The following is a 13273-nucleotide window of genomic DNA, read 5'->3' on the forward strand; positions in this document are numbered from 1 at the left end:
TAGAACCGTACATGACCACAGGGAAAGCCGTAGCCTTGACTATACGGACCTTTGTTGGCAGAGTAATGTCTCTGCTTTTCAACACCTTTTCTAGGTTTGTCATTGCTTTCCTGCCAAGACCATCTTACCTGTCTCCTGAGAAACCTGTATGCAGATCAAGAAGCAACAGTTAGAACCCTGTATGGAACAACTGACTGGTTCCAAATCGAGAAAGGACTACAACAGGGACGTCTTGTGTCTCCCTGTTTGTTTAACCTACATGCTGAGCACATCATGAGAACTGTCGGGCTGGACGAATTACAAGCTGGAACCAAGATAGGTGGGAGAAACATCAACTACCTGGGATATATGGATGACACCACTCTAAAGGCAGAAAGCAAAGAGGAACTAAAGAGCTTCTTGATGAGGGTGAAGGAGGGGCGTGAGAGAGCCAGCTTAAGACTAAATATTAGAAACACTAAGGTCATGGCATCCGGCCCATTACTGCATGGCAAATAGAAAGGGGAAAGGTGGAAGCAGTGACAGATTTCATCTTCTAGGGCTCCAGAATCACTGCGGATGGTGACTGCAGCCATGAAATGAGAAGGCAATTGCTTCTTGGCAGGAAAGTGATGAAAACCTAGACAGGGTGTGGAACAGCAGAGACATTACTCTGCTGACAAAGGATCACAGTGAGGGAGGCCTAATTAGACAATGCATGCATAACACGTTTGATTTAGTGCTTGGCACATAGGAAACGCTCAACAAATGTTTAATATTTCTTCTATTCTTAGCACATATACTTAGTACACTCCATGGACTGTAGCCGGCCAGGCTCCTGTGTCCATGGGATTTTCTAGGCAAGAACACTGGAGTGGGTTGCCATTTCCTCCTCCAGGGGATCCTTCTGACTCAGGAATCAAACCTGCTTCTCCTTTGTTGCAGGCATATTCTTCACTGCTTGAGCCCTGGGGGAAGGCCACTTAGTACACAGCGCTTAGTACATAAACTTAGGAGACAGAATCGTACACAGTAGGCACTGGATAAATGTGTGCTGTCGATGGCTTATGAAAAGAATATGGTGGCATGGTGCTACCCCATCACTGTCCAGTGCTTCAGGCAGCATCAGAGGGGCTAAAATTGCTCTCTTAGGCACTTACATATGACAGTAAGGAATATATCAGCCTCTGGACCCCCAGAGTGGGTCCCTGCAGAATAATATTGTTCCAGGCAGAAATCAAGAGAAACTTGGTACTGATTTGTGCCGCAGTTGCTCACAGTATAAACAGAAGCCACCAGGGCTGTCCACTCAGCACTTCTTACCGGACACAGAAAAAAAGATATATTTTTTTTAAGAGAGATGGAAGAAGGGCATTTTTAGTGCAGGCTGCAGCTCTTTACAACATAAACTGCTCAGCCAAGGGGAACTGAAATGGATGGAGCGTATGCAAAGTCAGCTAATGAATGGAGTTTGGGTGAAAAAAATGATAAAAAGAAATTGCTTTATTTTATTTTTCTATCCATAGCAATGCTTGTTTTTAAAGTGGTCAGTGATGCAGTTCTCATTGACATTGAGCATTCAGGGGAAGAAAGCAGTAGTACTTCTGTGATCACACAGTGGGTATAATAGGATTAAGTATAATAATTTACTTGTAAAACAAAATTTCAATTAGATCCTGATTGTATGAATTTTCAGAACCATCATTTATTAGGCGGGAGACATAAACCTACCACATTTGCTCCAGCAGCAGAACTGGAGAGAAATTACCTTCAGCTAAAGGATGGTATATTGGCCAGTATATTGGATGGTAGGTATAGTGGCGTATTATTAATGGAAAATACACCCTGGAAAGGGGGGAGAGCGCAGATTGGCTGGTGGACCATTCCTTTCTGGTCTTGGCCTGTCACTGGCAGACACAGGCTGCATTGGTACCTCTCTGGGCTTCCTGATTGCTGAGCTCAAAGAGGTTACAGGTATACTGTGATCTAGTGAACCCTCAACCCCTATGCTCTGGGGTAACTGAGGTCCCCAGGTGGTTGTCAGTCCAGGACTAATCAAGGATAACATGAGGGTTCTGACAGCATCCCCATAGTCCCTGGAGATGGTGGACTCCATGAGCTTCTCCACAGGGCACTGAGCACTCCCAAGAAGGTGCTCTTTACTGAATACCTCAGTGTCCACTGCAGAGCACACTGCTGCCCACTGTGGACAGAGGGCTGAAGAGATGCTTGGATTATGTTCCAGGAGAGTGGCGTGCAGTCCAAGCCTGGACTGAGAGTGGAAGATGGGGAGGCCAGGTGAGGCTCCTGCAAGGCATAGCTCTAAAGGCAGCCCTGTACCTCTTTCTGCATATATCTAGGATACTTAAGCCCATTTAAACATGCCCTTTCAAAACACAAATTTTATTTGGCTGCACTATGTCATAGTTGCCCCATGTAAACTCTTAGTTGCAGCATGTAGGATCTAGTTCCCTGACCAGGGATCAAACTTGGGGCCCTGCATTGGAGTGAGGAGTCTTAGCCACTGGACGACCAGGAAAGTCCCTGTGCCCTTTAACGGAGTCCACACAGTGGCAGGGTGAGGGTTCTACGGCTGCATGGACATTCGGCACGTTCAAGCATCTTTCTTTTGAAATTCTCAGAACAAAAATGTTTGACTGGATTTGAAATCCATTTCCATTAACAAAAGACATTTTCAACATTTACATCGGGGAAAGAAAATAAAAAAGAAGAGTTCTTCAACACTTTAAAGACAATTTCAACTGTTGTAAATTTTTGAATGGCTATAAAAAATAGCTTTAAATTTTTTATCACTTACTTGTGGGAACAAAGTTTCTCATCAATGGTGACTATCAAGAATTTGAAGAGATCGTTAAAAAGACTTGATCAGGACTTGCTTGTAGCCATTTCAAATATAAAACTTGGTATGAAACAGTTATGTGCATGAAAGCAAGCTCAAATTTCTCATTAAAATTTTTGGAAAAGATTTTATTTGAGGCTTTTACACAAATTCAATATTTAACATCCATCTCTAACACTGTGCATTTTATTTTTATTATCATAGTAATAAAATATAAAGAAAATGTAATAAATATTTTCACCTGGCCCATGCAGATGTCCTCAAGTCCCCTCCAATTTATTCCAGTGTGGTGTACAAGTATTATCACATCAAAAAATATCTTGGTTTCAAGCAGACCTCAGAACACCTCTATGCTAATACTATTTGCTACTGACTTTCTCTGACCAAATCATATGAATGGCTTGGCTTGGGCCTCAGTACTCTCATCTGTCAAATGACCAGATTAGATTAAATTATTCCTAAGGTTTAATTTGAATAGTCTATTTACTTCAATGGTCAAGTTATTTTTAACAACCTGTTTATCTCTATGGTCACAACATGGATTTATTGCTTATGAGGATACATCTTAGCAATTGATCATGATTTTTTTTTTGGAGTTCCAGTGGGCTTTTATTGAGATAAATTAACAAATCAAGATTTTATCCACCATCTTTTCTTTTAAATTCAGCAGAGACTCTGGTCTAATTTATTATTTATTTCTGGCTGTGCTGGATCTTCACTGCTGCTCAGGTTTTTCTCTAGTCGTGGTGAGCAGAGGCTACTCTCTAGTTGTGGTGTGCAGGCTGCTCATTCTTGTGGCTTCTCCTGTTGTGGAGAATGGGCTCTGTGATCCATGAGCTTCAGTTGTTGGGGCTTACAGGCTCTAGAGCACGGGCTCAACAGTTGTGGTGCACGGGCTTAGTTGCTCCATGGAACGTGGAATCTTCCTCGACCAGGGATCGAACCTGTGTCTCCTGCATTGGGAGGTGGATTCTTTACCACTGAGCCACCAAGGAAGCCCTGATCATGATTTGTAAACAACTTTAATACAAAATAGTCTGCTATAAACCAAAAAAAGTTGTATGCATAGAACAGACAATGGAATTGGATATGACTTTGTGACCAAAATATTTATTAGCAAGGAAAATCTAGCCATTGCCTTGACTCCAGAGAACTCAAGGTACTACGCTAACATCACAAGTCCTTTTGCACAAGTTAAAATTTCTGCAAGCATTTACCTGTTCAAGTTTGGAAACACAGATCAATTTGAAGGAAGCCCAGGAACCCTTTCCTTCTGCAATCAGAGGCTCTGCTGATATGGACTGTGCCCATATTGATCACTTTTACATTCCCAAAAGGCCTGCCCATTGATTTCTAGCCATCCTTTTCACTTTTGAAAACAACTGCCTCAGATGGAGAGTGAGGCTGAGGGTCTAAAAGGCAATCACTACTTTTTAATCAGCTTGCTTTGAACCAGAATTCTACCTTACCTACCTTCTTGTCCCCAGGCTCTTGCCCCTCTACAAGCAGACAAAGAATTAAAAAAATAAATAAATATGTGAGCAAGATACAGCCAAGAGCAGATAAAAGCTCTACTGCAGACCCTAACATCCATATACTTTAGGAAGAGGTCTGAAAAAGTATATCACTGAATATCGGAGAACTTTGAAGTATTAAAGCATCCATTTCAAAGGAAAGGGTTCAGAATACCCAAGCACGTGCTCTCTGATCACCCATACCATTGAATATGTACGTGCATGTCTCCTGACTGTTCACAGGCACTCTTAGAACTAGAAACATGTACCGCCTGGAGAAGTCTGAGTAGCAGAAATAGTTATAGGTATGTATCGTGGTGACTTATACTCCCTCTGAGACGTGTAGTCACTTTTCTAGGAAGATTGAACATCAAAAGCTATATGAAGAAATGATCTAACATTGTCAGCTCATTTATTCTAAGGATTAGTGTCAACATCACAGAGAATAGGCGCTATAGAGTGGACGTGCGAGCTCAGGGTTTGGTCTTTGGGTGAAGAAGATAAAGTAAAAGTCAGAAATTAGTAAGGTCTTAAAAACAATGGGGTCTCTTGGGTGTCAGCAGGAACTCAAGTTACATAAAAGGAGCATTTAGTAAAGATGAAAGACATCATAGAAAACCATCTGTAAAATTCAAGAGCCTATATTGTAAAGCCACGGGAAGGAAAGAACATTTATTTAAGCACCATATGTAGGGCACTGTGATAGGTGCTTTCAAATCTTTCAAGTCAAGTATAACTATAGCATCATTCCCTTTCTAACTAGTGACAAAACCAGGGCTAATAAAAAAGTTGTGAAGTTTGTTATAGCTAGTAGATGATCAAAACCTGCTAAGCTCAGACTTGGGGTTGACTTTACACATACATCTGATGGATGTGCCTATTTTTCTGCTTGATGAAGGGGAAATTCTCCAGCCTCACATAATCTTCCCTACTGGTTCCATCAAGTCCTTTATTTGCAGCTATGTTCCTTCAAGTCTTGACGGTTTGGGTTTTAAGTGTTTCTCACCTAAATTTAGTTACTCAAGGATTAGCTGGTTAGATGGGGTTAGATGGTTCCCAGGTTCCCAGGCATTTATTTGAAAGGAAAACATTTCTTAATGACCTCTTCTAGGAACCAAGAATAAGTCCCCATAGGGCTGGGAGTATCTCATGGGTGGAGGTATGCCTTATGGTTCTGGGGCTGCTGAGGGGCCATACCACCACAATACGTTTTTTCTGCACGTTTTTTAGTTGCATACTCTGATTCACTCTTCATGACAGTTTTGTAATATTTACTACAGCGAGAACAGAAAGATAGTTGAGTATTTCCTCTAACAAGATTGATCACAATTTGATAGTTTATTATCGGTAAGTTAGAAAACTTCTTTTGAACTTCGAAACTTAATACTGTAAACACTTTATCGGTGACTTTCCATTGCAGTTACATTCCAAAAACAGGAAATGCTCCAAGGAGAAAACTAGGCTCTGAAAGCAAGCCTTCTATTTCGTACGGTGCTGTGTGCCGTGCTGTGCTTAGTTGCTCAGTCGTGTCCAACTCTTTTCGACCCGATGGACTGTAGCCCACCAGACTCCTCTGTCCATGGGGATTCTCCAGGCAAGAACACTGGAGGGGGTTGCCATGCCCTCCTCAAGGGGATCTTCCCAACCCAGGGATCAAGCCCACGTATCTCGCATTGCAGGTGGATTCTTTACCCTCTGAGCCACCAGGGAAGCCCATTTCCTACTGTGGCTGGGGCAAATTAGAGACGGATTCACAGCATAGCTGGAGAAGCTGAAAATTCAAGGTCTTTTCCAAGGCTCTCGCTCACAGGGCAGAATAGTCACCTGTGCTGGAGGACAGAGAGCAATGCTTCTGCCTGGGGGCATCACTGCTCTTACCTGCAGTAGTCCCGGGGCTGCTGGCTGCACTGGCAGGCTAAGCACAACCTCTCCATCTGCCTGGCCCCAGAATGACAGCTTCTTCTGGCAAGTAACTTGAGCAGCCTGACCCACCTCTGCCTTCAGTGGGAGAGTACTCGAACCAGGCACAGCTCATTACCACTTTGATGTGGGCTTCATGGCCCACCTGGTGTCTTGACCCTTTTTTCCAGGTCAGACTTGGAGAGAAAGAGAGGGTGAGGACCTAAGACTGGGGTCTTAGGAGGGGGTGAGGCTCCCAGCTCCATTAGAGGGCTATAGTCTCCAAATCTATGGCCTCGGGTAAGAAACACTTCTCAAGCAAGAAATTGATGAAGACTTTACAGATGTGGCATTGCCAATAAAAGACTCAAGCAAAAGTCACTTTTTGAAACTAACAGTAATAAATGCATTTTGATCAACCATGCTGGAGGAAAGACTGAATTACTTGTCCATCTCCTTTCTAGGAAATATTACAAGATTGTCCTCACAGAATGAGGCAATCAAAGAGCATGAAGGCAAAAAAAAAAAATGTAGAGGAGCAAGCATTATAGATCTATATCAGACAATAAAAATATAGTGTTATTTTTCTGAAGTTTTTGGATTTGATGCCATTTCTTTACTCATTCAAATTAATGTTCTCATTCAAACATGACTTTACATTCATATTTTAAAATTCTTTTAGGAAAAGGAAATTTCTTACTGTGAAAATTCCACACTGTGAAAGAGTGCCCCATGAGTTAAGCTTCAGGTGCTAGAAATGAGTATCTGTTCCTAAAACTTCTGCTGGGATACAAAAGGCTGTGCCCAGCATCTCTGTGTTCTCAGGGGATCTCTGCCAACAGGGATGTTAGGAATTGGTGCCTAGTTCAGTTTCATAGCAACAACAATGGGCTGGCGTGGGACTTCAACTCTATTTATGGATTAACTTTGATCTAATTATGTGCCCCTGGGCAGGAGACTATAAAGTTCAGGACTATATTTTCCCATTAATAAACTGGGATTCTAAATAAGAACGCCTCCTCATCCTTCCTGCATGTAGTATTGCAATATAGATGTTAAAATTTTGTAGAAGAAGATGACCCACCAAAACGAAAAAGCCATAGCTCCCAGGTGGTGCAGCAGTAATAAAGAATCTGCCTGCCAGTACGGGAGATGCAGGAGACAGGGGCGTGATTCCTCGGTCAGGAAGAACCTCTGGAGTAGAAAATGGCAACCCACTTCAGTTTCCATGCCTGGAGAATTTCATGGATGGAGGAGCCTGGCAGGCTACAGTCCATAGGTTTGCAGAGTCAGACACGACTGAGTGACTGAACTCACACACACGCACACTCACTCCTTGCACATTCCTCTGGCTGGCAGGAAACTGAGGTTACTGGTAGCATCTTGGTCAAGCTTCACCACCTAAACACGCTGTCCCCACGCCACCCTTGAGACCAGCTGAAAACCGTCACACGTCTCTTTCTAAATTTCCCCAGAGTGGTGGTGTTGGTTGTGGTGGTGGTAGGTTTCCTTTTTTCTTTTTATATATATGGAAGAAGTGGAAACACTCATTTCCCTCCTGTTTTCCATTGCTCTGCCTTTTTACGTTACTCAGCCCTCCCTTTCTGTATCCTCATTAGCCTCCCACCCCATCATTAGCCCAACACCACTTCCCTCGTGGTCCAGAGGGTAAAGAATCTGCCTGCCAAGGCAGGAGACACAGGAGATATGGCTTCGATCTCTGGGTCAGAAAGATCCCCTGGAGGAAGAAATGGCAACTCACCCCAGTATTTTTGCCTGGAAAATTCTGCAGACAGAGGAGCCTGAAGGGCTACAGTCCATGGGGTTGAAAAGAGTTGGACACGACTGAGCGCATGGCACACAGCCCTTCCTTTCCGTATCCTCATTAGCCGCCCACCCCATCATTAGCCCAATGCCACTACCCTCTACTTCCTGTTGGATTTCTGACCTGGCTATTTCCCTCTTCCAGTTCTTCCAAAGGCTTGTGAAGCATCCCAGAATTGGGGCTGATATTCTGCGCCCCCAGATGGGCCACTAGACAGTGGCTGAGTAACAGAGGGTTGGCTTTGTTCAGATTCGGGGAGGGTAATCTAGTGATGGAGCCATCAGTGCTTCGTGGTCCTCACTGGTCACCCAGCGGTGTCACTCAGGGTCCTCTGGTGCCTGAAGCAGAAACCCCTGGCCTGTATTCCCTTTCCTGTTACTCCCTCACCCCACCCAAAGCTACTTTTGGCTTCTGAAATGTGCAGGAAATAAGCAAATGAAAACAGAGGGAAATAATCCCTAAAGTCAACAACTGGTCAGCTACACTTAAATACCCAAGAAAGGAGAATGACACCCCCAAAGGTTTCATCAACCCACGAGTTGGGCAATGAGTTGGTCTCATTTGGAAATCTTCTGTGTCTCTATAGATTTGCTTCTCAAGGTAAATCACCACCCCGCCTAGCCACATTTGTTAACAATGCATGTAACTCTTAACGGCATCTCAAAAGCATACTTACTCTCAATTTCGCTTCTCATTCGTTTTTATGATGCTAGAGAAATTCAGATTATATAGGCTTTCTTTGTGCTGAGATGGTAATTTTATATCACTGTAGATTAATAGCATTTTTAGTGATATTTGGTATCACTCATTTGTCTCCCAGGGTCGTAAAGATATATATTTTTTCTAATTTGGCTTTGCCAACAAATAAAAAATAAGAGTCTTTTTCTGTTGAATGAGCGAAAAAGTCATTCTGATCATGAAGAATTATTCCCCTTTAACATGCCCACAATCCACCATCTAATTGTTTTTGTTATGGCAGCAATACAGTTTTCACAGGAATGCACGCGTGTGCCTGCCTGCACGCGTACAGCTTGGCCTGCAGAGGAGTTTCTTCTCGTTGCTCCTTGATCTTCACTTTAAGTTCCGATTAGTGAGCCTCCAGTTTTTCTGTTTAGAACCTATTCATCCAGGCACCTCTACTCAGGAAGATCAAGACCTCCCACTGCTCCACTTCCTCTCCCTCCATCCTGGAGTTTTGCAGAAACCTGGCCTTTGTAAGCATATTGAGATGTCTGGAACTCTGTTCAGAGAACTGGTCCCGCAGTGCTCACTTGGAGCAAGTACCCATTCCAAGGACGGTTATTATGGAACAGAAAGGCAGTCAGACTCGGTTTAGCTATCAGCTTTTAAACCTTCCTCCATCTGCTGAAATGTGCACTGCAAAGTTTCACATAAAATGCTGATTACTACCTCAGTGCAGATTCGTAGAACGATCCACTCTCTCTTGGTTTACATCCCACTCACCTAACTACCTACTCACCTGTTCTATCAGAAAATTTTAATCATCTCTCTGACATTAGCTTGGCAATTTCAGCGGCCACGTCCCATTCCCTCAAAGTCTTTCTGCTCCATTTCATTCCTATTTCTTTTCTGCTTGTGTTAATTATTGTTGCAGCCAGCATACGTGTTTGTCAATAAGGCATTGCATTTTCCATGTGTCAGTTCCTCAGCCCATCAGAGAACCCTGCTTTTACATTCTGAATCCATTTTCCCCTTTCCCAACTCAGCTCATTTTGCTCTGTGTCTGTCTCTACTCCTCAGTCCAAATCCATCGGAAGTTGCAAGAAACTTGGCACTTGCACAATGGTCCTCTTGCTTAACGCAGTCTAGTTCTCCACCAAGCCTTAGGTTTGGGCCTGCAATGGGCTGCACGTTGCCTGAAAGCCCCATGACTTCTTCCATACCTGAGATGCCCTCAACCTTCTGAAATGCTGGCTTCTGGAATGTACAGAAAACAGTTTTCCCACCTCACGTCAAGGACTGAGACATTAAATTCCCAAGTAAGCTCGGTGTGGTTTAGTTGCCGAGTCGTGTCTGACTCTTGAAAACCGCTCCTGACCCCGCTAGCTCCATCCCCAGTGTGAAGACTTTGGTAGTGAAAAAAGCCTTCCCTTAACAGTCATGCAGAGACACACCTAGCATAGTCCTAGGCGCCCACCAAGGCTCTGTAAATGCCCACACAGTCAATGGGTTGCTTTGAAAACCTTGAGACCCACAGGCTGCATTTTAGGGGTGGTGCAAAGGGTAGGCATGTAGCTCCTTTTTAAAAAATGAATACTGTTCTCCCCTCTGTACCAGTATAACCTATTTTGGGGAATTTTCTAATGGTTGACATTTCCTTTCATGGTTAATACCAAGGATACCTACAAGTTGTCATAATCCCAAGACTCTTTTATCATGGCTTCTGAGAATTCACTAACTAGTTCCCTCTCACAGGCCAAGGAAATGCCATTTTAAAAGAACTCTCTCTGTTTCTCAGAATGAACGCCCTTCTGGTGAAGGGCACATGAAGGGAAGTTTCTTTTCTTGTTTTGCTTTTGTTTCAGATTCCCTTGGGGGTTACACACATCCTGTTCTCATTCCCCGATTCCTTGGGGAAGGCACTCAGCCTATGACGGACAGGAAGAGGAGGGGTGCAGGCCCCGAACCCCATAGACAGGGAGGAGATGGGCTGAGGCTCCTCTGCGTCTGGGTTGCCCACTTCATCTTCTCTTCCACCCAAGTCCATCACTCACCTGCACCGGAATCCCCTGCGTGCCACACACTGACCCTTGGTAAGATTCCATTTTTTAGTTCCCTGCACCGTGACCTTCCTTGGCCAGCTCCTCATCCTTTTATCTGCCTTCTACTGCCTGGGGGTTGGTCCTTCATGTCTACGCTGCCAGAGAATGCTGGCAATAGAAAATGCTGGAAAATTGGAGTGGTAGGAAGGGAAAACAACAGGCTCCTGCAGGCTTTGTGATTTTAGATCATCAGAAACGTCTTTCACCGTTAGCCCCTTTTCTAATAATCACAACAAATGATCATTTTCCGCTAATTGTCCCACGAGGAATATTGCTGTTCAAGTTTTCCTCCGGGTACTCTCTGGCAGTCATGCTAATCAGCGAGGATACAGCCCAAGGCCGAAATGGGGAAGAAGGAGATAGTGGCGAGGAAGTCCCATCATTCTGACCCCCGACTGCTCACACAGAAAGAGAGGCCTTTCCGGTCAGCATCTGCTTGTCTTTATTCCTACATCTTCTTGGAAATACCTTTCTTGAACTTGAAGACTCCCTCAAGACATTATTTTCCAGATGAAGGACTTCTGCGGGAGTCTTTAATTCACAATAACAAGAAGATGAAACACTGTCGGGCCACCTCTGGGCTCAGTGCCCTCGTGTTGGAAGTTGGCTCAAGACAGACACTGTGTAGCTCACTTCTTCCACTCCATGTTCAGCTCCAGTAAATAGCTAATTCAGGCTAAACATTGCCTCCCCTGGTCACTCCCTGCTTTGCCCACGTAACCTGTGAAAAGACAATGAAAATGGAGTTGGCATTGCTAAGAGAGCTCTCTAACATGGAGCTGGGCAACCATTGAGCAAGTGGGACCTCAGCCTGTGTGAAGTTTGACTTTTGACCATTTCTTGTCCTACTTAAGATATCTATTGGACTCTTCCCCTAAAATAATGTGACACCCTAACTATTTATCAAACCCTTACCCTAAAACAACTTGTGATTCCTTAAAGAACAAAGATTTCCAGACTTGCATCAGAGTCTCTCACTATTCTCACCTGGCAACTTTAACAAACTTTGTTAAAGACTTCTCTTTCCCAGAATACTCTTTCAGTTTTCCCTGAATCTAATCTGAATCAGTGTCGCCTGAATTGCAATCCTTAAGACCCCAAATAAAGTTCTTTGTTCTTTACAGCCTCGATACTGATTATTGTTTGACAAAATGAAAATGAATTGTTAGTTCTTTTTCGTTTACTAACTCCATGAGTCAGGGCAAGCTAAAGAAAAGTATGAGAGGAAATGTGAACAAATTTTCCGTCTTTATGTACAGGCAATATCTGCAACTAATCACGCTTTAAGAAAATATTTCCTTGGAACAGTCACAGAGAAGGGTTTTGTTAAAAAAAGTTGAGAGCAGGGGAATTCTACATTACACTCTGCTGAATTAAAAAAAAATGAAAGCTTCTATAAGATTCAGAGAACTTTAGCCAGTGATAATCTCACCCAGTTTCCATGTGTGTAAAATGGGGATTATGAAATTAGCTGTCTCATGGGCTTCTTGGGACTACTTCATATAATTTTTAGAATAGTATCTAGTACATAGTGAGTATTCTATAAATGTTAACAATTATTATTATTATTATCAGCTAATAAAATTCCCAGTTGCTCTTATACTAGATGATCCATTAGGGAGAGGTTGCAAACTAACAGTCTATGAACAGGATGCCATCTACACGAAGAGAGTTTTAGAAATCTCTGTTTTCATTGCTGCATTTTAAAATTGAGAGATTTCTCTCTCACTCAAAAGGTATTTCCAATTTTGCTTTTAAACAGGGGGACCTGTGACATCAGGCCTACATCCTGCAAAGTAACCCTGGGCAAGAGCGGAAGGGCCCTTTCCAGGGACATGTATCACCAGTTTGCAAAATCCCGCTGTGCCCTCCTGTGGTCCACTGAGCCCTTTGCATTTTCCCTCTCCTGTCTCACAAGCCACCAAGCACTTTCCAGGAGGCTCTTCTATTTTGTTTTGTACAGACTGTAAGGGGGGAGGGTAAGCAACACTATCCACATTTTACAGTTGGGGAAACTAATCAAAGGGTAGGTTAAGTGAGCTGAGAAATGCCGCATGGTGAGTCACTTGGGAGACTACTCTCTTCTCCAACAGCATGCTGCCTCCCAGACCCTGTGGACAAACTCTGCCCTCACATTTCCTCAGAATGTTCTCTGCTGTGATTTGTAAGCAGCAGGGTGACTTGATGTGCCCGTTTCAAATGATAAGTTAAAGAGTGACCTAAGGTGTCTGAGGACTGTCCTCTCCACTCTGCTAATAAACAGGGCAGTCTCTAATTATTTGCATGGAGTTTGGCTCCCAAGATAATTCAGTGTCCGTGTGGCTCCGTTTCACCCCTGCTTATTTCCATTACCTTGCATATTAGCTGTGTCAACTTGATGGGCCTGCTATTCCCCAGGGTGGCTATTATAAAT

At 43.5% G+C, this 13273-nt stretch overlaps 1 long non-coding RNA gene across 1 annotated transcript in view; it reads right to left on the bottom strand.

The window, feature by feature from the left end:
• Window positions 1–7762: 7762 nt before the first annotated feature.
• LOC138433836 (uncharacterized) overlaps window positions 7763–13273 on the bottom strand; it is a 151691-nt gene continuing 146180 nt past the window's right edge. The window contains exon 6 of the long non-coding RNA XR_011254484.1: window positions 7763–11581. This is a non-coding gene — a long non-coding RNA (uncharacterized lncRNA). The remainder of the gene's footprint in view (window positions 11582–13273) is intronic.

Source organism: Ovis canadensis, chromosome 2 (assembly GCF_042477335.2).
Source record: "Ovis canadensis isolate MfBH-ARS-UI-01 breed Bighorn chromosome 2, ARS-UI_OviCan_v2, whole genome shotgun sequence".
Lineage (NCBI taxonomy): Eukaryota > Metazoa > Chordata > Mammalia > Artiodactyla > Bovidae > Ovis > Ovis canadensis.